A 20,000-nucleotide genomic window follows, 5' to 3' on the forward strand; every position below is an offset into this window, starting at 1 on the left:
TGACGCACATTCATATGTTAAAATCAAGATTCAACTCTACTGCGGGAGGTCAACACTCATGAAAACGTTTATTCTGGACTCCTGGTTGAGCCCCGAAAGAGTGGCATTAAACGGTCTTTTACAAGAAAATATTGATCCCAATGCAGTACACCATATCCGTGTGCAATTGGCAGGTGAACTGACTGGGTGAATTGAAGAGTAAAACGCGACCCATCCAGATACGAAAATGCAAAAGCCTACAACACCTGGTATTCCCAGGCAGTCTCCCATCCAAGTACTAACCAGGCTCGACCCTGCTTAGCTTCCGAGATCAGACGAGATAGGGCGCATTCAGGGTGATATGGCCGTAGGCCATACTTGCAGAGACCTGACGCACATACATATGTAAAAATCAAGATTCAACTCTACTGCGGGAGGTCAACACTCATGAAAACGTTTATTCTGGACTCCTGGTTGATCCCCGAAAGAGTGGCATTAAACGGTCTTTTACAAGAAAATCTTGATCCCAATGCAGTACAACCATATCCACGTGCAATTGCCAGGTGAACTGACTGGGTGAATTGAAGAGTAAAACGCGACCCATCCAGATGCGAAAATGCAAAAGCCTACAACACCTGGTATTCCCAGGCAGTCTCCCATCCAAGTACTCACCAGGCTCGAGCCTGCTTAGCTTCCAAGATCAGACGAGATCGGGCGCATTCAGGGTGATATGGTCGTAGGCCATACTTGCAGAGACCTGACCCACATACATATGTTAAAATCAAGATTCAACTCTACTGCGGGAGGTCAACACTCATGAAAACGTTTATTCTGGACTCCTGGTTGAGCCCCGAAAGAGTGGCATTAAACGGTCTTTTACAAGAAAATATTGATCCCAATGCAGTACAACCATATCCACGTGCAATTGCCAGGTGAACTGACTGGGTGAATTGAAGAGTAAAACGCGACCCATCCAGATGCGAAAATGCAAAAGCCTACAACACCTGGTATTCCCAGGCAGTCTCCCATATAAGTATTAACCAGGCTCTACGCTGCTTAGCTTCCGAGATCAGACGAGATCGGGAGCATTCAGGGTGATATGGTCGTAGGCCATACTTGCAGAGACCTGACGCACATACATATGTAAAAATCAAGATTCAACTCTACTGCGGGAGGTCAACACTCATGAAAACGTTTATTCTGGACTCCTGGTTGAGCCCCGAAAGAGTGGCATTAAACGGTCTTTTACAAGAAAATCTTGATCCCAATGCAGTACAACCATATCCACGTGCAATTGACAGGTGAACTGACTGGGTGAATTGAAGAGTAAAACGCGACCCATCCAGATGCGAAAATGCAAAGGCCTACAACACCTGGTATTCCCAGGCAGTCTCCCATCAAAGTACTAACCAGGCACGACCCTGCTTAGCTTCCGAGATCAGACGAGATCGGGCGCATTCAGGGTGATATGGTCGTAGGCCATACTTGCAGAGACCTGACGCACATACATATGTAAAAATCAAGATTCAACTCTACTGCGGGAGGTCAACACTCATGAAAACGTTTATTCTGGACTCCTGGTTGAGCCCCGAAAGAGTGGCATTAAACGGTCTTTTACAATAAAATCTTGATCCCAATGCAGTACACCATATCCACGTGCAATTGGCAGGTGAACTGACTGGGTGAATTGAAGAGTTAAACGCGACCCATCCAGATGCGATAATGCAAAAGCCTACAACACCTGGTATTCCCAGGCAGTCTCCCATCCAAGTACTAACCAGGCTCGACCCTGCTTAGCTTCCGAGATCAGACGAGATCGTGCGCATTCAGGTGATATGGTCGTAGGCCATACTTGCAGAGACCTGACGCACATTCATTTGTAAAAATCAAGATTCAACTCTACTGCAGGAGGTCAACACTCATGAAAACGTTTATTCTGGACTCCTGGTTGAGCCCCGAAAGAGTGGCATTAAACGGTCTTTTACAAGAAAATCTTGATCCCAATGCAGTACACCATATCCGCGTGCAATTGGCAGGTGAACTGACTGGGTGAATTGATGAGAAAAACGCGACCCATCCTGATACGAAAATGCAAAAGCCTACAACACCTGGTATTCCCAGGCAGTCTCCCGTCCAAGTACTAACCAGGCTCGACCCTGCTTAGCTTCCAAGATCAGACGAGATCTGGCGCATTCAGGGTGATATGGTCGTAGGCCATACTTGCAGAGACCTGACGCACATTCATATGTTAAAATCAAGATTCAACTCTACTGCGGGAGGTCAACACTCATGAAAACGTTTATTCTGGACTCCTGGTTGAGTCCCGAAAGAGTGGCATTAAACGGTCTTTTACAAGAAAATATTGATCCCAATGCAGTACACCATATCCGTGTGCAATTGGCAGGTGAACTGACTGGGTGAATTGAAGAGTAAAACGTGACCCATCCAGATACGAAAATGCAAAAGCCTACAACACCTGGTATTCCCAGGCAGTCTCCCATCCAAGTACTAACCAGGCTCGACCCTGCTTAGCTTCCGAGATCAGGCGCATTCAGGGTGATATGGTCGTAGGCCATACTTGCAGAGACCTGACGCACATACATATGTAAAAATCAAGATTCAACTCTACTGCGGGAGGTCAACACTCATGAAAACGTTTATTCTGGACTCCTGGTTGAGCCCCGAAAGAGTGGCATTAAACGGTCTTTTACAAGAAAATCTTGATCCCAATGCAGTACAACCATATCCACGTGCAATTGACAGGTGAACTGACTGGGTGAATTGAAGAGTAAAACGCGACCCATCCAGATGCGAAAATGCAAAAGCCTACAACACCTGGTATTCCCAGGCAGTCTCCCATCCAAGTACTCACCAGGCTCGACCCTGCTTAGCTTCCAAGATCAGAGGCATTCAGGGTGATATGGTCGTATGCCATACTTGCAGAGACCTGACGCACATACATATGTTAAAATCAAGATTCAACTCTACTGCGGGAGGTCAACACTCATGAAAACGTTTATTCTGGACTCCTGGTTGAGCCCCGAAAGAGTGGCATTAAACGGTCTTTTACAAGAAAATATTGATCCCAATGCAGTACAACCATATCCACGTGCAATTGCCAGGTGAACTGACTGGGTGAATTGAAGAGTAAAACGCGACCCATCCAGATGCGAAAATGCAAAAGCCTACAACACCTGGTATTCCCAGGCAGTCTCCCATATAAGTACTAACCAGGCTCTACGCTGCTTAGCTTCCGAGATCAGACGAGATCGGGCGCATTCTGGGTGATATGGTCGTACGCCATACTTGCAGAAACCTGACGCACATTCACATGTAAAAATCAAGATTCAACTCTACTGCGGGAGGTCAACACTCATGAAACGTTTATTCTGGACTCCTGGTTGAGCCCCGAAAGAGTGGCATTAAACGGTCTTTTACAATAAAATCTTGATCCCAATGCAGTACACCATATCCACGTGCAATTGGCAGGTGAACTGACTGGGTGAATTGAAGAGTTAAACGCGACCCATCCAGATGCGAGAATGCAAAAGCCTACAACACCTGGTATTCCCAGGCAGTCTCCAATCCAAGTACTAACCAGGCTCGACCCTGCTTAGCTTTCGAGATCAAAAGAGATCGGGCGCATTCAGGGTGATATGGTCGTAGGCCATACTTGCAGAGACCTGACGCACATTCATATGTTAAAATCAAGATTCAACTCTACTGCGGGAGGTCAACACTCATGAAAACGTTATTTTCTGGACTCCTGGTTGAGCCCCGAAAGAGTGGCATTAAACGGTCTTTTACAAGAAAATCTTGATCCCAATGCAGTACACCATATCCGCGTGCAATTGGCAGGTGAACTGACTGGGTGAATTGAAGAGTAAAACGCGACCCATCCAGATACGAAAATGCGAAAGCCTACAACACCTGGTATTCCCAGGCAGTCTCCCATCCAAGTACTAACCAGGCACGACCCTGCTTAGCTTCCGAGATCAGACGAGATCGGGCGCATTCAGGGTGATATGGTCGTAGGCCATACTTGCAGAGACCTGACGCACATACATATGTAAAAATCAAGATTCAACTCTACTGCGGGAGGTCAACACTCATGAAAACGTTTATTCTGGACTCCTGGTTGAGCCCCGAAAGAGTGGCATTAAACGGTCTTTTACAAGAAAATATTGATCCCAATGCAGTACAACCATATCCACGTGCAATTGGCAGGTGAACTGACTGGGTGAATTGAAGAGTAAAACGCGACCCATCCAGATGCGAAAATGCAAAAGCCTACAACACCTGGTATTCCCAGGCAGTCTCCCATATAAGTACTAACCAGGCTCTACGCTGCTTAGCTTCCGAGATCAGACGAGATCGGGCGCATTCTGGGTGATATGGTCGTACGCCATACTTGCAGAAACCTGACGCACATTCACATGTAAAAATCAAGATTCAACTCTACTGCGGGAGGTCAACACTCATGAAACGTTTATTCTGGACTCCTGGTTGAGCCCCGAAAGAGTGGCATTAAACGGTCTTTTACAATAAAATCTTGATCCCAATGCAGTACACCATATCCACGTGCAATTGGTAGGTGAACTGACTGGGTGAATTGAAGAGTTAAACGCGACCCATCCAGATGCGAGAATGCAAAAGCCTACAACACCTGGTATTCCCAGGCAGTCTCCAATCCAAGTACTAACCAGGCTCGACCCTGCTTAGCTTTCGAGATCAAAAGAGATCGGGCGCATTCAGGGTGATATGGTCGTAGGCCATACTTGCAGAGACCTGACGCACATTCATATGTTAAAATCAAGATTCAACTCTACTGCGGGAGGTCAACACTCATGAAAACGTTATTTTCTGGACTCCTGGTTGAGCCCCGAAAGAGTGGCATTAAACGGTCTTTTACAAGAAAATCTTGATCCCAATGCAGTACACCATATCCGCGTGCAATTGGCAGGTGAACTGACTGGGTGAATTGAAGAGTAAAACGCGACCCATCCAGATACGAAAATGCGAAAGCCTACAACACCTGGTATTCCCAGGCAGTCTCCCATCCAAGTACTAACCAGGCACGACCCTGCTTAGCTTCCGAGATCAGACGAGATCGGGCGCATTCAGGGTGATATGGTCGTAGGCCATACTTGCAGAGACCTGACGCACATACATATGTAAAAATCAAGATTCAACTCTACTGCGGGAGGTCAACACTCATGAAAACGTTTATTCTGGACTCCTGGTTGAGCCCCGAAAGAGTGGCATTAAACGGTCTTTTACAAGAAAATATTGATCCCAATGCAGTACAACCATATCCACGTGCAATTGGCAGGTGAACTGACTGGGTGAATTGAAGAGTAAAACGCGACCCATCCAGATGCGAAAATGCAAAAGCCTACAACACCTGGTATTCCCAGGCAGTCTCCCATATAAGTACTAACCAGGCTCTACGCTGCTTAGCTTCCGAGATCAGACGAGATCGGGCGCATTCAGGGTGATATGGTCGTACGCCATACTTGCAGAAACCTGACGCACATTCACATGTAAAAATCAAGATTCAACTCTACTGCGGGAGGTCAACACTCATGAAACGTTTATTCTGGACTCCTGGTTGAGCCCCGAAAGAGTGGCATTAAAAGGTCTTTTACAATAAAATCTTGATCCCAATGCAGTACACCATATCCACGTGCAATTGGCAGGTGAACTGACTGGGTGAATTGAAGAGTTAAACGCGACCCATCCAGATGCGAGAATGCAAAAGCCTACAACACCTGGTATTCCCAGGCAGTCTCCAATCCAAGTACTAACCAGGCTCGACCCTGCTTAGCTTTCGAGATCAAAAGAGATCGGGCGCATTCAGGGTGATATGGTCGTAGGCCATACTTGCAGAGACCTGACGCACATTCATATGTTAAAATCAAGATTCAACTCTACTGCGGGAGGTCAACACTCATGAAAACGTTATTTTCTGGACTCCTGGTTGAGCCCCGAAAGAGTGGCATTAAACGGTCTTTTACAAGAAAATCTTGATCCCAATGCAGTACACCATATCCGCGTGCAATTGGCAGGGGAACTGACTGGGTGAATTGAAGAGTAAAACGCGACCCATCCAGATACGAAAATGCAAAATCCTACAACACCTGGTATTCCCAGGCAGTCTCCCATCAAAGTACTAACCAGGCACGACCCTGCTTAGCTTCCGAGATCAGACGAGATCGGGCGCATTCAGGGTGATATGGTCGTAGGCCATACTTGCAGAGACCTGACGCACATACATATGTTAAAATCAAGATTCAACTCTACTGCGGGAGGTCAACACTCATGAAAACGTTTATTCTGGACTCCTGGTTGAGCCCCGAAAGAGTGGCATTAAACGGTCTTTTACAAGAAAATATTGATCCCAATGCAGTACAACCATATCCACGTGCAATTGCCAGGTGAACTGACTGGGTGAATTGAAGAGTAAAACGCGACCCATCCAGATGCGAAAATGCAAAAGCCTACAACACCTGGTATTCCCAGGCAGTCTCCCATATAAGTACTAACCAGGCTCTACGCTGCTTAGCTTCCGAGATCAGACGAGATCGGGCGCATTCTGGGTGATATGGTCGTACGCCATACTTGCAGAAACCTGACGCACATTCACATGTAAAAATCAAGATTCAACTCTACTGCGGGAGGTCAACACTCATGAAACGTTTATTCTGGACTCCTGGTTGAGCCCCGAAAGAGTGGCATTAAACGGTCTTTTACAATAAAATCTTGATCCCAATGCAGTACACCATATCCACGTGCAATTGGCAGGTGAACTGACTGGGTGAATTGAAGAGTTAAACGCGACCCATCCAGATGCGAGAATGCAAAAGCCTACAACACCTGGTATTCCCAGGCAGTCTCCAATCCAAGTACTAACCAGGCTCGACCCTGCTTAGCTTTCGAGATCAAAAGAGATCGGGCGCATTCAGGGTGATATGGTCGTAGGCCATACTTGCAGAGACCTGACGCACATTCATATGTTAAAATCAAGATTCAACTCTACTGCGGGAGGTCAACACTCATGAAAACGTTATTTTCTGGACTCCTGGTTGAGCCCCGAAAGAGTGGCATTAAACGGTCTTTTACAAGAAAATCTTGATCCCAATGCAGTACACCATATCCGCGTGCAATTGGCAGGGGAACTGACTGGGTGAATTGAAGAGTAAAACGCGACCCATCCAGATACGAAAATGCAAAATCCTACAACACCTGGTATTCCCAGGCAGTCTCCCATCAAAGTACTAACCAGGCACGACCCTGCTTAGCTTCCGAGATCAGACGAGATCGGGCGCATTCAGGGTGATATGGTCGTAGGCCATACTTGCAGAGACCTGACGCACATACATATGTTAAAATCAAGATTCAACTCTACTGCGGGAGGTCAACACTCATGAAAACGTTTATTCTGGACTCCTGGTTGAGCCCCGAAAGAGTGGCATTAAACGGTCTTTTACAAGAAAATATTGATCCCAATGCAGTACAACCATATCCACGTGCAATTGCCAGGTGAACTGACTGGGTGAATTGAAGAGTAAAACGCGACCCATCCAGATGCGAAAATGCAAAAGCCTACAACACCTGGTATTCCCAGGCAGTCTCCCATATAAGTACTAACCAGGCTCTACGCTGCTTAGCTTCCGAGATCAGACGAGATCGGGCGCATTCTGGGTGATATGGTCGTACGCCATACTTGCAGAAACCTGACGCACATTCACATGTAAAAATCAAGATTCAACTCTACTGCGGGAGGTCAACACTCATGAAACGTTTATTCTGGACTCCTGGTTGAGCCCCGAAAGAGTGGCATTAAACGGTCTTTTACAATAAAATCTTGATCCCAATGCAGTACACCATATCCACGTGCAATTGGCAGGTGAACTGACTGGGTGAATTGAAGAGTTAAACGCGACCCATCCAGATGCGAGAATGCAAAAGCCTACAACACCTGGTATTCCCAGGCAGTCTCCAATCCAAGTACTAACCAGGCTCGACCCTGCTTAGCTTTCGAGATCAAAAGAGATCGGGCGCATTCAGGGTGATATGGTCGTAGGCCATACTTGCAGAGACCTGACGCACATTCATATGTTAAAATCAAGATTCAACTCTACTGCGGGAGGTCAACACTCATGAAAACGTTATTTTCTGGACTCCTGGTTGAGCCCCGAAAGAGTGGCATTAAACGGTCTTTTACAAGAAAATCTTGATCCCAATGCAGTACACCATATCCGCGTGCAATTGGCAGGTGAACTGACTGGGTGAATTGAAGAGTAAAACGCGACCCATCCAGATACGAAAATGCGAAAGCCTACAACACCTGGTATTCCCAGGCAGTCTCCCATCCAAGTACTAACCAGGCACGACCCTGCTTAGCTTCCGAGATCAGACGAGATCGGGCGCATTCAGGGTGATATGGTCGTAGGCCATACTTGCAGAGACCTGACGCACATACATATGTAAAAATCAAGATTCAACTCTACTGCGGGAGGTCAACACTCATGAAAACGTTTATTCTGGACTCCTGGTTGAGCCCCGAAAGAGTGGCATTAAACGGTCTTTTACAAGAAAATATTGATCCCAATGCAGTACAACCATATCCACGTGCAATTGGCAGGTGAACTGACTGGGTGAATTGAAGAGTAAAACGCGACCCATCCAGATGCGAAAATGCAAAAGCCTACAACACCTGGTATTCCCAGGCAGTCTCCCATATAAGTACTAACCAGGCTCTACGCTGCTTAGCTTCCGAGATCAGACGAGATCGGGCGCATTCTGGGTGATATGGTCGTACGCCATACTTGCAGAAACCTGACGCACATTCACATGTAAAAATCAAGATTCAACTCTACTGCGGGAGGTCAACACTCATGAAACGTTTATTCTGGACTCCTGGTTGAGCCCCGAAAGAGTGGCATTAAACGGTCTTTTACAATAAAATCTTGATCCCAATGCAGTACACCATATCCACGTGCAATTGGTAGGTGAACTGACTGGGTGAATTGAAGAGTTAAACGCGACCCATCCAGATGCGAGAATGCAAAAGCCTACAACACCTGGTATTCCCAGGCAGTCTCCAATCCAAGTACTAACCAGGCTCGACCCTGCTTAGCTTTCGAGATCAAAAGAGATCGGGCGCATTCAGGGTGATATGGTCGTAGGCCATACTTGCAGAGACCTGACGCACATTCATATGTTAAAATCAAGATTCAACTCTACTGCGGGAGGTCAACACTCATGAAAACGTTATTTTCTGGACTCCTGGTTGAGCCCCGAAAGAGTGGCATTAAACGGTCTTTTACAAGAAAATCTTGATCCCAATGCAGTACACCATATCCGCGTGCAATTGGCAGGTGAACTGACTGGGTGAATTGAAGAGTAAAACGCGACCCATCCAGATACGAAAATGCGAAAGCCTACAACACCTGGTATTCCCAGGCAGTCTCCCATCCAAGTACTAACCAGGCACGACCCTGCTTAGCTTCCGAGATCAGACGAGATCGGGCGCATTCAGGGTGATATGGTCGTAGGCCATACTTGCAGAGACCTGACGCACATACATATGTAAAAATCAAGATTCAACTCTACTGCGGGAGGTCAACACTCATGAAAACGTTTATTCTGGACTCCTGGTTGAGCCCCGAAAGAGTGGCATTAAACGGTCTTTTACAAGAAAATATTGATCCCAATGCAGTACAACCATATCCACGTGCAATTGGCAGGTGAACTGACTGGGTGAATTGAAGAGTAAAACGCGACCCATCCAGATGCGAAAATGCAAAAGCCTACAACACCTGGTATTCCCAGGCAGTCTCCCATATAAGTACTAACCAGGCTCTACGCTGCTTAGCTTCCGAGATCAGACGAGATCGGGCGCATTCAGGGTGATATGGTCGTACGCCATACTTGCAGAAACCTGACGCACATTCACATGTAAAAATCAAGATTCAACTCTACTGCGGGAGGTCAACACTCATGAAACGTTTATTCTGGACTCCTGGTTGAGCCCCGAAAGAGTGGCATTAAAAGGTCTTTTACAATAAAATCTTGATCCCAATGCAGTACACCATATCCACGTGCAATTGGCAGGTGAACTGACTGGGTGAATTGAAGAGTTAAACGCGACCCATCCAGATGCGAGAATGCAAAAGCCTACAACACCTGGTATTCCCAGGCAGTCTCCAATCCAAGTACTAACCAGGCTCGACCCTGCTTAGCTTTCGAGATCAAAAGAGATCGGGCGCATTCAGGGTGATATGGTCGTAGGCCATACTTGCAGAGACCTGACGCACATTCATATGTTAAAATCAAGATTCAACTCTACTGCGGGAGGTCAACACTCATGAAAACGTTATTTTCTGGACTCCTGGTTGAGCCCCGAAAGAGTGGCATTAAACGGTCTTTTACAAGAAAATCTTGATCCCAATGCAGTACACCATATCCGCGTGCAATTGGCAGGGGAACTGACTGGGTGAATTGAAGAGTAAAACGCGACCCATCCAGATACGAAAATGCAAAATCCTACAACACCTGGTATTCCCAGGCAGTCTCCCATCAAAGTACTAACCAGGCACGACCCTGCTTAGCTTCCGAGATCAGACGAGATCGGGCGCATTCAGGGTGATATGGTCGTAGGCCATACTTGCAGAGACCTGACGCACATACATATGTAAAAATCAAGATTCAACTCTACTGCGGGAGGTCAACACTCATGAAAACGTTTATTCTGGACTCCTGGTTGAGCCCCGAAAGAGTGGCATTAAACGGTCTTTTACAAGAAAATATTGATCCCAATGCAGTACAACCATATCCACGTGCAATTGGCAGGTGAACTGACTGGGTGAATTGAAGAGTAAAACGCGACCCATCCAGATGCGAAAATGCAAAAGCCTACAACACCTGGTATTCCCAGGCAGTCTCCCATATAAGTACTAACCAGGCTCTACGCTGCTTAGCTTCCGAGATCAGACGAGATCGGGCGCATTCAGGGTGATATGGTCGTACGCCATACTTGCAGAAACCTGACGCACATTCACATGTAAAAATCAAGATTCAACTCTACTGCGGGAGGTCAACACTCATGAAACGTTTATTCTGGACTCCTGGTTGAGCCCCGAAAGAGTGGCATTAAACGGTCTTTTACAATAAAATCTTGATCCCAATGCAGTACACCATATCCACGTGCAATTGGCAGGTGAACTGACTGGGTGAATTGAAGAGTTAAACACGACCCATCCAGATGCGAGAATGCAAAAGCCTACAACACCTGGTATTCCCAGGCAGTCTCCAATCCAAGTACTAACCAGGCTCGACCCTGCTTAGCTTTCGAGATCAAAGGAGATCGGGCGCATTCAGGGTGATATGGTCGTAGGCCATACTTGCAGAGACCTGACGCACATTCATATGTTAAAATCAAGATTCAACTCTACTGCGGGAGGTCAACACTCATGAAAACGTTATTTTCTGGACTCCTGGTTGAGCCCCGAAAGACTGGCATTAAACGGTCTTTTACAAGAAAATCTTGATCCCAATGCAGTACACCATATCCGCGTGCAATTGGCAGGTGAACTGACTGGGTGAATTGAAGAGTAAAACGCGACCCATCCAGATACGAAAATGCAAAATCCTACAACACCTGGTATTCCCTGGCAGTCTCCCATCCAAGTACTAACCAGGCTCGACCCTGCTTAGCTCCCAAGATCAGACGAGATCGGGCGCATTCAGGGTGATATGGTCGTAGGCCATACTTGCAGAGACCTGACGCACATACATATGTAAAAATCAAAATTCAACTCTACTGCGGGAGGTCAACACTCCTGAAAACGTTTATTCTGGACTCCTGGTTGAGCCCCGAAAGAGTGGCATTAAACGGTCTTTTACAAGAAAATCTTGATCCCAATGCAGTACACCATATCCGCGTGCAATTGGCAGGTGAACTGACTGGGTGAATTGAAGAGTAAAACGCGACCCATCCAGATACGAAAATGCAAAAGCCTACAACACCTGGTATTCCCAGGCAGTCTCCCATCCAAGTACTCACCAGGCTCGACCCTGCTTAGCTTCCAAGATCAGACGAGATCGGGCGCATTCAGGGTGATATGGTCGTAGGCCATACTTGCAGAGACCTGACGCACATTCATATGTTAAAATCAAGATTCAACTCTACTGCGGGAGGTCAACACTCATGAAAACGTTATTTTCTGGACTCCTGGTTGAGCCCCGAAAGAGTGGCATTAAACGGTCTTTTACAAGAAAATCTTGATCCCAATGCAGTACACCATATCCGCGTGCAATTGGCAGGTGAACTGACTGGCTGAATTGAAGAGTAAAACGCGACCCATCCAGATACGAAAATGCAAAATCCTACAACACCTGGTATTCCCAGGCAGTCTCCCATCCAAGTACTCACCAGGCTCGACCCTGCTTAGCTTCCAAGATCAGACGAGATCGGGCGCATTCAGGGTGATATGGTCGTAGGCCATACTTGCAGAGACCTGACGCACATTCATATGTTAAAATCAAGATTCAACTCTACTGCGGGAGGTCAACACTCATGAAAACGTTTATTCTGGACTCCTGGTTGAGCCCCGAAAGAGTGGCATTAAACGGTCTTTTACAAGAAAATATTGATCCCAATGCAGTACACCATATCCGCGTGCAATTGGCAGGTGAACTGACTGGGTGAATTGAAGAGTAAAACGCGACCCATCCAGATACGAAAATGCAAAAGCCTACAACACCTGGTGTTCCCAGGCAGTCTCCCATCCAAGTACTAACCAGGCTCGACCCTGCTTAGCTTCCAAGATCAGACGAGATCGGGCGCATTCAGGGTGATATGGTCGTAGGCCATACATGCAGAGACCTGACGCACATTCATATGTTAAAATCAAGATTCAACTCTACTGCGGGAGGTCAACACTCATGAAAACGTTTATTCTGGACTCCTGGTTGAGCCCCGAAAGAGTGGCATTAAACGGTCTTTTACAAGAAAATCTTGATCCCAATGCAGTACACCATATCCGCGTGCAATTGGCAGGTGAACTGACTGGGTGAATTGAAGAGAAAAACGCGACCCATCCAGATACGAAAATGCAAAAGCCTACAACACCTGGTATTCCCAGGCAGTCTCCCATATAAGTGTAGTGGTGGTGTTGACGTGCGCCGACTGTGACAGTGATGGATCACGGGGCGGCGCGGGGTGCGGGGTTGGGCACGCGTTGTGGGCGTGGTGTGGACGCGCGCGCCGGGAGTGACAGATGACGGGGCGGCGCGGCGTGGGTGCTGAGGCACGCTGAGATGTGGGAAAACAGGATCGTAGCCAGCGCCCAGTGATTGGTCGAATAGGATGGGTGCTCGCAGCGACGTCCGCAGGTGGGGTATAAAGGGGGACGCGCGAGAGCACTCGGGGAGAGTTACCCAGTTGAAGACCAGAAGACGGAGCTGAAGACCTAGTGCCCCGAGACCCCTAGTCCCGCCGTCCTTGTGGGGACCGGGGCCCTGTGTGGCTCGGAGGCGAGACTGTGGGACCCGGGGTCCGACGCCCACGTGGGTAGGGCTGGGGACCCACAGTCAAGACGGACACCCCGGGCAGGGAGTGTCCCGAATAGCTCAGTGGGCGTTAGTCGCCAGGGTAGCTAAGAGGGCGTTAGTCGCCAGGGTAGCTAAGTGGGTGTTTGTCACCCGAATAGCTCAGTGGGCGTTAGTCGCCAGAATAGCTCAGTGGGCGTTAGTCGCCAGGGTAGCTAAGAGGGCGTTAGTCGCCAGGGTAGCTAAGAGGGTGTTTGTCACCCGAATAGCTCAGTGGGCGTTAGTCGCCAGAATAGCTCAGTGGGCGTTAGTCGCCAGGGTAGCTAAGAGGGCGTTAGTCGCCAGGGTAGCTAAGTGGGTGTTTGTCACCCGATTAGCTCAGTGGGCGTTAGTCGCCAGAATAGCTCAGTGGGCGTTAGTCGCCAGGGTAGCTAAGAGGGCGTTAGTCGCCAGGGTAGCTAAGAGGGTGTTTGTCACCCGAATAGCTCAGTGGGCGTTAGTCGCCAGAATAGCTCAGTGGGCGTTAGTCGCCAGGGTAGCTAAGAGGGCGTTAGTCGCCAGGGTAGCTAAGAGGGTGTTAGTCACCCGAATAGCTCAGTGGGCGTTAGTCGCCAGGGTAGCTAAGAGGGCGTTAGTCGCCAGGGTAGCTAAGTGGGTGGTTGTCACCCGAGATACTAAGTGGGTGTTAGTCACCTGTGAACGAGTTTGGTAAAATAAAAGAGTGTGCTCCCCGTGAAGTCGTCTCCCGCCGAGTTACTACATTACATAAGTACTAACCAGGCTCTACGCTGCTTAGCTTCCGAGATCAGACGAGATCGGGCGCATTCAGGGTGATATGGTCGTACGCCATACTTGCAGAAACCTGACGCACATTCACATGTAAAAATCAAGATTCAACTCTACTGCGGGAGGTCAACACTCATGAAACGTTTATTCTGGACTCCTGGTTGAGCCCCGAAAGAGTGGCATTAAAAGGTCTTTTACAATAAAATCTTGATCCCAATGCAGTACACCATATCCACGTGCAATTGGCAGGTGAACTGACTGGGTGAATTGAAGAGTTAAACGCGACCCATCCAGATGCGAGAATGCAAAAGCCTACAACACCTGGTATTCCCAGGCAGTCTCCAATCCAAGTACTAACCAGGCTCGACCCTGCTTAGCTTTCGAGATCAAAAGAGATCGGGCGCATTCAGGGTGATATGGTCGTAGGCCATACTTGCAGAGACCTGACGCACATTCATATGTTAAAATCAAGATTCAACTCTACTGCGGGAGGTCAACACTCATGAAAACGTTATTTTCTGGACTCCTGGTTGAGCCCCGAAAGAGTGGCATTAAACGGTCTTTTACAAGAAAATCTTGATCCCAATGCAGTACACCATATCCGTGTGCAATTGGCAGGTGAACTGACTGGGTGAATTGAAGAGTAAAACGCGACCCATCCAGATACGAAAATGCAAAAGCCTACAACACCTGGTATTCCCAGGCAGTCTCCCATCCAAGTACTAACCAGGCACGACCCTGCTTAGCTTCCGAGATCAGACGAGATCGGGCGCATTCAGGGTGATATGGTCGTAGGCCATACTTGCAGAGACCTGACGCACATACATATGTAAAAATCAAGATTCAACTCTACTGCGGGAGGTCAACACTCATGAAAACGTTTATTCTGGACTCCTGGTTGAGCCCCGAAAGAGTGGCATTAAACGGTCTTTTACAAGAAAATATTGATCCCAATGCAGTACAACCATATCCACGTGCAATTGGCAGGTGAACTGACTGGGTGAATTGAAGAGTAAAACGCGACCCATCCAGATGCGAAAATGCAAAAGCCTACAACACCTGGTATTCCCAGGCAGTCTCCCATATAAGTACTAACCAGGCTCTACGCTGCTTAGCTTCCGAGATCAGACGAGATCGGGCGCATTCAGGGTGATATGGTCGTACGCCATACTTGCAGAAACCTGACGCACATTCACATGTAAAAATCAAGATTCAACTCTACTGCGGGAGGTCAACACTCATGAAACGTTTATTCTGGACTCCTGGTTGAGCCCCGAAAGAGTGGCATTAAACGGTCTTTTACAATAAAATCTTGATCCCAATGCAGTACACCATATCCACGTGCAATTGGCAGGTGAACTGACTGGGTGAATTGAAGAGTTAAACACGACCCATCCAGATGCGAGAATGCAAAAGCCTACAACACCTGGTATTCCCAGGCAGTCTCCAATCCAAGTACTAACCAGGCTCGACCCTGCTTAGCTTTCGAGATCAAAGGAGATCGGGCGCATTCAGGGTGATATGGTCGTAGGCCATACTTGCAGAGACCTGACGCACATTCATATGTTAAAATCAAGATTCAACTCTACTGCGGGAGGTCAACACTCATGAAAACGTTATTTTCTGGACTCCTGGTTGAGCCCCGAAAGAGTGGCATTAAACGGTCTTTAACAAGAAAATCTTGATCCCAATGCAGTACACCATATCCGCGTGCAATTGGCAGGTGAACTGACTGGGTGAATTGAAGAGTAAAACGCGACCCATCCAGATACGAAAATGCAAAAGCCTACAACACCTGGTATTCCCAGGCAGTCTCCCATCCAAGTACTAACCAGGCTCGACCCTGCTTAGCTTCCGAGATCAGACGAGATCGGGCGCATTCAGGGTGATATGGTCGTAGGCCATACTTGCAGAGACCTGACGCACATACATATGTAAAAATCAAGATTCAACTCTACTGCGGGAGGTCAACACTCATGAAAACGTTTATTCTGGACTCCTGGTTGAGCCCCGAAAGAGTGGCATTAAACGGTCTTTTACAAGAAAATATTGATCCCAATGCAGTACACCATATCCGCGTGCAATTGGCAGGTGAACTGACTGGGTGAATTGAAGAGTAAAACGCGACCCATCCAGATACGAAAATGCAAAAGCCTACAACACCTAGTATTCCCAGGCAGTCTCCCATCCAAGTACTAACCAGGCTCGACCCTGCTTAGCTTCCGAGATCAGACGAGATCGGGCGCATTCAGGGTGATATGGTCGTAGGCCATACTTGCAGAGACCTGACGCACATTCATATGTTAAAATCAAGATTCAACTCTACTGCGGGAGGTCAACACTCATGAAAACGTTTATTCTGGACTCCTGGTTGAGCCCCGAAAGAGTGGCATTAAACGGTCTTTTACAAGAAAATATTGATCCCAATGCAGTACACCATATCCGCGTGCAATTGGCAGGTGAACTGACTGGGTGAATTGAAGAGTAAAACGCGACCCATCCAGATACGAAAATGCAAAAGCCTACAACACCTGGTATTCCCAGGCAGTCTCCCATCCAAGTACTAACCAGGCTCGACCCTGCTTAGCTTCCGAGATCAGACGAGATCGGGCGCATTCAGGGTGATATGGTCGTAGGCCATACTTGCAGAGACCTGACGCACATTCATATGTTAAAATCAAGATTCAACTCTACTGCGGGAGGTCAACACTCATGAAAACGTTTATTCTGGACTCCTGGTTGAGCCCCGAAAGAGTGGCATTAAACGGTCTTTTACAAGAAAATATTGATCCCAATGCAGTACACCATATCCGCGTGCAATTGGCAGGTGAACTGACTGGGTGAATTGAAGAGAAAAACGCGACCCATCCAGATACGAAAATGCAAAAGCCTACAACACCTGGTATTCCCAGGCAGTCTCCCATATAAGTGTAGTGGTGGTGTTGACGTGCGCCGACTGTGACAGTGATGGATCACGGGGCGGCGCGGGGTGCGGGGTTGGGCACGCGTTGTGGGCGTGTTGTGGACGCGCGCGCCGGGAGTGACAGATGACGGGGCGGCGCGGCGTGGGTGCTGAGGCACGCTGAGATGTGGGAAAACAGGATCGTAGCCAGCGCCCAGTGATTGGTCGAATAGGATGGGTGCTCGCAGCGACGTCCGCAGGTGGGGTATAAAGGGGGACGCGCGAGAGCACTCGGGGAGAGTTACCCAGTTGAAGACCAGAAGACGGAGCTGAAGACCTAGTGCCCCGAGACCCCTAGTCCCGCCGTCCTTGTGGGGACCGGGGCCCTGTGTGGCTCGGAGGCGAGACTGTGGGACCCGGGGTCCGACGCCCACGTGGGTCGGGCTGGGGACCCACAGTCAAGACGGACACCCCGGGCAGGGAGTGTCCCGAATAGCTCAGTGGGCGTTAGTCGCCAGGGTAGCTAAGAGGGCGTTAGTCGCCAGGGTAGCTAAGTGGGTGTTTGTCACCCGAATAGCTCAGTGGGCGTTAGTCGCCAGAATAGCTCAGTGGGCGTTAGTCGCCAGGGTAGCTAAGAGGGCGTTAGTCGCCAGGGTAGCTAAGAGGGTGTTTGTCACCCGAATAGCTCAGTGGGCGTTAGTCGCCAGAATAGCTCAGTGGGCATTAGTCGCCAGGGTAGCTAAGAGGGCGTTAGTCGCCAGGGTAGCTAAGTGGGTGTTTGTCACCCGATTAGCTCAGTGGGCGTTAGTCGCCAGAATAGCTCAGTGGGCGTTAGTCGCCAGGGTAGCTAAGAGGGCGTTAGTCGCCAGGGTAGCTAAGAGGGTGTTTGTCACCCGAATAGCTCAGTGGGCGTTAGTCGCCAGAATAGCTCAGTGGGCGTTAGTCGCCAGGGTAGCTAAGAGGGCGTTAGTCGCCAGGGTAGCTAAGAGGGTGTTAGTCACCCGAATAGCTCAGTGGGCGTTAGTCGCCAGGGTAGCTAAGAGGGCGTTAGTCGCCAGGGTAGCTAAGTGGGTGGTTGTCACCCGAGATACTAAGTGGGTGTTAGTCACCTGTGAACGAGTTTGGTAAAATAAAAGAGTGTGCTCCCCGTGAAGTCGTCTCCCGCCGAGTTACTACATTACATAAGTACTAACCAGGCTCTACGCTGCTTAGCTTCCGAGATCAGACGAGATCGGGCGCATTCAGGGTGATATGGTCGTAGGCCATACTTGCAGAGACCTGACGCACATTCATATGTCAAAATCAAGATTCAACTCTACTGCGGTAGGTCAACACTCATGAAAACGTTTATTCTGGACTCCTGGTTGAGCCCCGAAAGAGTGGCATTAAAAGGTCTTTTACAATAAAATCTTGATCCCAATGCAGTACACCATATCCACGTGCAATTGGCAGGTGAACTGACTGGGTGAATTGAAGAGTTAAACGCGACCCATCCAGATGCGAGAATGCAAAAGCCTACAACACCTGGTATTCCCAGGCAGTCTCCAATCCAAGTACTAACCAGGCTCGACCCTGCTTAGCTTTCGAGATCAAAAGAGATCGGGCGCATTCAGGGTGATATGGTCGTAGGCCATACTTGCAGAGACCTGACGCACATTCATATGTTAAAATCAAGATTCAACTCTACTGCGGGAGGTCAACACTCATGAAAACGTTATTTTCTGGACTCCTGGTTGAGCCCCGAAAGAGTGGCATTAAACGGTCTTACAAGAAAATCTTGATCCCAATGCAGTACACCATATCCGCGTGCAATTGGCAGTTGAACTGACTGGGTGAATTGAAGAGTAAAACGCGACCCATCCAGATACGAAAATGCAAAAGCCTACAACACCTGGTATTCCCAGGCAGTCTCCCATCCAAGTACTAACCAGGCTCGACCCTGCTTAGCTTCCGAGATCAGACGAGATCGGGCGCATTCAGGGTGATATGGTCGTAGGCCATACTTGCAGAGACCTGACGCACATACATATGTAAAAATCAAGATTCAACTCTACTGCGGGAGGTCAACACTCATGAAAACGTTTATTCTGGACTCCTGGTTGAGCCCGAAAGAGTGGCATTAAACGGTCTTTTACAAGAAAATATTGATCCCAATGCAGTACAACCATATCCACGTGCAATTGGCAGGTGAACTGACTGGGTGAATTGAAGAGTAAAACGCGACCCATCCAGATGCGAAAATGCAAAAGCCTACAACACCTGGTATTCCCAGGCAGTCTCCCATATAAGCACTAACCAGGCTCTACGCTGCTTAGCTTCCGAGATCAGACGAGATCGGGCGCATTCAGGGTGATATGGTCGTACGCCATACTTGCAGAAACCTGACGCACATTCACATGTAAAAATCAAGATTCAACTCTACTGCGGGAGGTCAACACTCATGAAACGTTTATTCTGGACTCCTGGTTGAGCCCCGAAAGAGTGGCATTAAACGGTCTTTTACAATAAAATCTTGATCCCAATGCAGTACACCATATCCACGTGCAATTGGCAGGTGAACTGACTGGGTGAATTGAAGAGTTAAACACGACCCATCCAGATGCTAGAATGCAAAAGCCTACAACACCTGGTATTCCCAGGCAGTCTCCAATCCAAGTACTAACCAGGCTCGACCCTGCTTAGCTTTCGAGATCAAAGGAGATCGGGCGCATTCAGGGTGATATGGTCGTAGGCCATACTTGCAGAGACCTGACGCACATTCATATGTTAAAATCAA

At 48.3% G+C, this 20,000-nt stretch overlaps 43 non-coding genes and 3 pseudogenes across 43 annotated transcripts; all 46 read right to left on the minus strand.

Annotated features, from left to right (window-relative positions):
* Positions 1 to 233: 233 nt before the first annotated feature.
* On the minus strand, positions 234 to 352 carry LOC144939032 (5S ribosomal RNA). The gene has a single exon (XR_013638233.1). It is a non-coding gene; the product is annotated as a 5S ribosomal RNA (ribosomal RNA).
* A 250-nt stretch (positions 353 to 602) lies between these two features.
* On the minus strand, positions 603 to 721 carry LOC144939214 (5S ribosomal RNA). The gene has a single exon (XR_013638406.1). It is a non-coding gene; the product is annotated as a 5S ribosomal RNA (ribosomal RNA).
* Positions 722 to 971: 250 nt separating this feature from the next.
* LOC144939290 (5S ribosomal RNA) lies at positions 972 to 1,090 on the minus strand. Its single transcript, XR_013638479.1, has one exon. It is a non-coding gene; the product is annotated as a 5S ribosomal RNA (ribosomal RNA).
* Positions 1,091 to 1,340: 250 nt separating this feature from the next.
* LOC144940517 (5S ribosomal RNA) lies at positions 1,341 to 1,459 on the minus strand. The gene has a single exon (XR_013639083.1). It is a non-coding gene; the product is annotated as a 5S ribosomal RNA (ribosomal RNA).
* Positions 1,460 to 1,708: 249 nt separating this feature from the next.
* On the minus strand, positions 1,709 to 1,826 carry LOC144939422 (5S ribosomal RNA). The gene has a single exon (XR_013638601.1). It is a non-coding gene; the product is annotated as a 5S ribosomal RNA (ribosomal RNA).
* A 249-nt stretch (positions 1,827 to 2,075) lies between these two features.
* LOC144939235 (5S ribosomal RNA) lies at positions 2,076 to 2,194 on the minus strand. Its single transcript, XR_013638425.1, has one exon. It is a non-coding gene; the product is annotated as a 5S ribosomal RNA (ribosomal RNA).
* A 249-nt stretch (positions 2,195 to 2,443) lies between these two features.
* Positions 2,444 to 2,552, minus strand: LOC144939694 (5S ribosomal RNA; annotated as a pseudogene).
* Positions 2,553 to 2,802: 250 nt separating this feature from the next.
* LOC144940154 (5S ribosomal RNA) lies at positions 2,803 to 2,911 on the minus strand (annotated as a pseudogene).
* A 250-nt stretch (positions 2,912 to 3,161) lies between these two features.
* LOC144939539 (5S ribosomal RNA) lies at positions 3,162 to 3,280 on the minus strand. The gene has a single exon (XR_013638712.1). It is a non-coding gene; the product is annotated as a 5S ribosomal RNA (ribosomal RNA).
* Positions 3,281 to 3,528: 248 nt separating this feature from the next.
* Positions 3,529 to 3,647, minus strand: LOC144939011 (5S ribosomal RNA). The gene has a single exon (XR_013638212.1). It is a non-coding gene; the product is annotated as a 5S ribosomal RNA (ribosomal RNA).
* Positions 3,648 to 3,897: 250 nt separating this feature from the next.
* Positions 3,898 to 4,016, minus strand: LOC144940474 (5S ribosomal RNA). The gene has a single exon (XR_013639042.1). It is a non-coding gene; the product is annotated as a 5S ribosomal RNA (ribosomal RNA).
* A 250-nt stretch (positions 4,017 to 4,266) lies between these two features.
* Positions 4,267 to 4,385, minus strand: LOC144939540 (5S ribosomal RNA). Its single transcript, XR_013638713.1, has one exon. It is a non-coding gene; the product is annotated as a 5S ribosomal RNA (ribosomal RNA).
* Positions 4,386 to 4,633: 248 nt separating this feature from the next.
* On the minus strand, positions 4,634 to 4,752 carry LOC144939012 (5S ribosomal RNA). The gene has a single exon (XR_013638213.1). It is a non-coding gene; the product is annotated as a 5S ribosomal RNA (ribosomal RNA).
* Positions 4,753 to 5,002: 250 nt separating this feature from the next.
* Positions 5,003 to 5,121, minus strand: LOC144940476 (5S ribosomal RNA). Its single transcript, XR_013639043.1, has one exon. It is a non-coding gene; the product is annotated as a 5S ribosomal RNA (ribosomal RNA).
* A 250-nt stretch (positions 5,122 to 5,371) lies between these two features.
* Positions 5,372 to 5,490, minus strand: LOC144939298 (5S ribosomal RNA). The gene has a single exon (XR_013638486.1). It is a non-coding gene; the product is annotated as a 5S ribosomal RNA (ribosomal RNA).
* A 248-nt stretch (positions 5,491 to 5,738) lies between these two features.
* On the minus strand, positions 5,739 to 5,857 carry LOC144939013 (5S ribosomal RNA). Its single transcript, XR_013638214.1, has one exon. It is a non-coding gene; the product is annotated as a 5S ribosomal RNA (ribosomal RNA).
* Positions 5,858 to 6,107: 250 nt separating this feature from the next.
* On the minus strand, positions 6,108 to 6,226 carry LOC144938972 (5S ribosomal RNA). Its single transcript, XR_013638176.1, has one exon. It is a non-coding gene; the product is annotated as a 5S ribosomal RNA (ribosomal RNA).
* A 250-nt stretch (positions 6,227 to 6,476) lies between these two features.
* LOC144939541 (5S ribosomal RNA) lies at positions 6,477 to 6,595 on the minus strand. Its single transcript, XR_013638714.1, has one exon. It is a non-coding gene; the product is annotated as a 5S ribosomal RNA (ribosomal RNA).
* A 248-nt stretch (positions 6,596 to 6,843) lies between these two features.
* Positions 6,844 to 6,962, minus strand: LOC144939014 (5S ribosomal RNA). Its single transcript, XR_013638215.1, has one exon. It is a non-coding gene; the product is annotated as a 5S ribosomal RNA (ribosomal RNA).
* A 250-nt stretch (positions 6,963 to 7,212) lies between these two features.
* LOC144938974 (5S ribosomal RNA) lies at positions 7,213 to 7,331 on the minus strand. Its single transcript, XR_013638178.1, has one exon. It is a non-coding gene; the product is annotated as a 5S ribosomal RNA (ribosomal RNA).
* Positions 7,332 to 7,581: 250 nt separating this feature from the next.
* Positions 7,582 to 7,700, minus strand: LOC144939542 (5S ribosomal RNA). The gene has a single exon (XR_013638715.1). It is a non-coding gene; the product is annotated as a 5S ribosomal RNA (ribosomal RNA).
* A 248-nt stretch (positions 7,701 to 7,948) lies between these two features.
* On the minus strand, positions 7,949 to 8,067 carry LOC144939015 (5S ribosomal RNA). Its single transcript, XR_013638216.1, has one exon. It is a non-coding gene; the product is annotated as a 5S ribosomal RNA (ribosomal RNA).
* A 250-nt stretch (positions 8,068 to 8,317) lies between these two features.
* Positions 8,318 to 8,436, minus strand: LOC144940477 (5S ribosomal RNA). Its single transcript, XR_013639044.1, has one exon. It is a non-coding gene; the product is annotated as a 5S ribosomal RNA (ribosomal RNA).
* Positions 8,437 to 8,686: 250 nt separating this feature from the next.
* On the minus strand, positions 8,687 to 8,805 carry LOC144939543 (5S ribosomal RNA). The gene has a single exon (XR_013638716.1). It is a non-coding gene; the product is annotated as a 5S ribosomal RNA (ribosomal RNA).
* A 248-nt stretch (positions 8,806 to 9,053) lies between these two features.
* On the minus strand, positions 9,054 to 9,172 carry LOC144939016 (5S ribosomal RNA). Its single transcript, XR_013638217.1, has one exon. It is a non-coding gene; the product is annotated as a 5S ribosomal RNA (ribosomal RNA).
* A 250-nt stretch (positions 9,173 to 9,422) lies between these two features.
* LOC144940479 (5S ribosomal RNA) lies at positions 9,423 to 9,541 on the minus strand. Its single transcript, XR_013639046.1, has one exon. It is a non-coding gene; the product is annotated as a 5S ribosomal RNA (ribosomal RNA).
* Positions 9,542 to 9,791: 250 nt separating this feature from the next.
* Positions 9,792 to 9,910, minus strand: LOC144939299 (5S ribosomal RNA). Its single transcript, XR_013638487.1, has one exon. It is a non-coding gene; the product is annotated as a 5S ribosomal RNA (ribosomal RNA).
* Positions 9,911 to 10,158: 248 nt separating this feature from the next.
* On the minus strand, positions 10,159 to 10,277 carry LOC144939017 (5S ribosomal RNA). The gene has a single exon (XR_013638218.1). It is a non-coding gene; the product is annotated as a 5S ribosomal RNA (ribosomal RNA).
* A 250-nt stretch (positions 10,278 to 10,527) lies between these two features.
* LOC144938975 (5S ribosomal RNA) lies at positions 10,528 to 10,646 on the minus strand. The gene has a single exon (XR_013638179.1). It is a non-coding gene; the product is annotated as a 5S ribosomal RNA (ribosomal RNA).
* Positions 10,647 to 10,896: 250 nt separating this feature from the next.
* LOC144939300 (5S ribosomal RNA) lies at positions 10,897 to 11,015 on the minus strand. Its single transcript, XR_013638488.1, has one exon. It is a non-coding gene; the product is annotated as a 5S ribosomal RNA (ribosomal RNA).
* Positions 11,016 to 11,263: 248 nt separating this feature from the next.
* LOC144939065 (5S ribosomal RNA) lies at positions 11,264 to 11,382 on the minus strand. The gene has a single exon (XR_013638264.1). It is a non-coding gene; the product is annotated as a 5S ribosomal RNA (ribosomal RNA).
* A 250-nt stretch (positions 11,383 to 11,632) lies between these two features.
* LOC144939334 (5S ribosomal RNA) lies at positions 11,633 to 11,751 on the minus strand. The gene has a single exon (XR_013638520.1). It is a non-coding gene; the product is annotated as a 5S ribosomal RNA (ribosomal RNA).
* Positions 11,752 to 12,000: 249 nt separating this feature from the next.
* Positions 12,001 to 12,119, minus strand: LOC144938782 (5S ribosomal RNA). Its single transcript, XR_013637992.1, has one exon. It is a non-coding gene; the product is annotated as a 5S ribosomal RNA (ribosomal RNA).
* A 250-nt stretch (positions 12,120 to 12,369) lies between these two features.
* On the minus strand, positions 12,370 to 12,488 carry LOC144939157 (5S ribosomal RNA). The gene has a single exon (XR_013638350.1). It is a non-coding gene; the product is annotated as a 5S ribosomal RNA (ribosomal RNA).
* Positions 12,489 to 12,737: 249 nt separating this feature from the next.
* Positions 12,738 to 12,856, minus strand: LOC144940560 (5S ribosomal RNA). Its single transcript, XR_013639125.1, has one exon. It is a non-coding gene; the product is annotated as a 5S ribosomal RNA (ribosomal RNA).
* Positions 12,857 to 14,631: 1,775 nt separating this feature from the next.
* Positions 14,632 to 14,750, minus strand: LOC144939018 (5S ribosomal RNA). The gene has a single exon (XR_013638219.1). It is a non-coding gene; the product is annotated as a 5S ribosomal RNA (ribosomal RNA).
* Positions 14,751 to 15,000: 250 nt separating this feature from the next.
* Positions 15,001 to 15,119, minus strand: LOC144940480 (5S ribosomal RNA). The gene has a single exon (XR_013639047.1). It is a non-coding gene; the product is annotated as a 5S ribosomal RNA (ribosomal RNA).
* Positions 15,120 to 15,369: 250 nt separating this feature from the next.
* LOC144939302 (5S ribosomal RNA) lies at positions 15,370 to 15,488 on the minus strand. The gene has a single exon (XR_013638490.1). It is a non-coding gene; the product is annotated as a 5S ribosomal RNA (ribosomal RNA).
* Positions 15,489 to 15,736: 248 nt separating this feature from the next.
* On the minus strand, positions 15,737 to 15,855 carry LOC144939066 (5S ribosomal RNA). The gene has a single exon (XR_013638265.1). It is a non-coding gene; the product is annotated as a 5S ribosomal RNA (ribosomal RNA).
* A 250-nt stretch (positions 15,856 to 16,105) lies between these two features.
* On the minus strand, positions 16,106 to 16,224 carry LOC144940263 (5S ribosomal RNA). The gene has a single exon (XR_013638841.1). It is a non-coding gene; the product is annotated as a 5S ribosomal RNA (ribosomal RNA).
* Positions 16,225 to 16,473: 249 nt separating this feature from the next.
* LOC144940448 (5S ribosomal RNA) lies at positions 16,474 to 16,592 on the minus strand. Its single transcript, XR_013639017.1, has one exon. It is a non-coding gene; the product is annotated as a 5S ribosomal RNA (ribosomal RNA).
* Positions 16,593 to 16,841: 249 nt separating this feature from the next.
* Positions 16,842 to 16,960, minus strand: LOC144940264 (5S ribosomal RNA). The gene has a single exon (XR_013638842.1). It is a non-coding gene; the product is annotated as a 5S ribosomal RNA (ribosomal RNA).
* Positions 16,961 to 18,736: 1,776 nt separating this feature from the next.
* On the minus strand, positions 18,737 to 18,855 carry LOC144939019 (5S ribosomal RNA). Its single transcript, XR_013638220.1, has one exon. It is a non-coding gene; the product is annotated as a 5S ribosomal RNA (ribosomal RNA).
* Positions 18,856 to 19,103: 248 nt separating this feature from the next.
* Positions 19,104 to 19,222, minus strand: LOC144940266 (5S ribosomal RNA). Its single transcript, XR_013638843.1, has one exon. It is a non-coding gene; the product is annotated as a 5S ribosomal RNA (ribosomal RNA).
* A 249-nt stretch (positions 19,223 to 19,471) lies between these two features.
* On the minus strand, positions 19,472 to 19,590 carry LOC144939581 (5S ribosomal RNA; annotated as a pseudogene).
* A 248-nt stretch (positions 19,591 to 19,838) lies between these two features.
* LOC144939069 (5S ribosomal RNA) lies at positions 19,839 to 19,957 on the minus strand. The gene has a single exon (XR_013638267.1). It is a non-coding gene; the product is annotated as a 5S ribosomal RNA (ribosomal RNA).
* Between the last annotated feature and the right edge of the window lie 43 nt (positions 19,958 to 20,000).

Source organism: Lampetra fluviatilis, chromosome 22, assembly GCF_964198595.1.
Source record: "Lampetra fluviatilis chromosome 22, kcLamFluv1.1, whole genome shotgun sequence".
Classification (NCBI taxonomy): Eukaryota; Metazoa; Chordata; class Hyperoartia; order Petromyzontiformes; family Petromyzontidae; genus Lampetra; species Lampetra fluviatilis.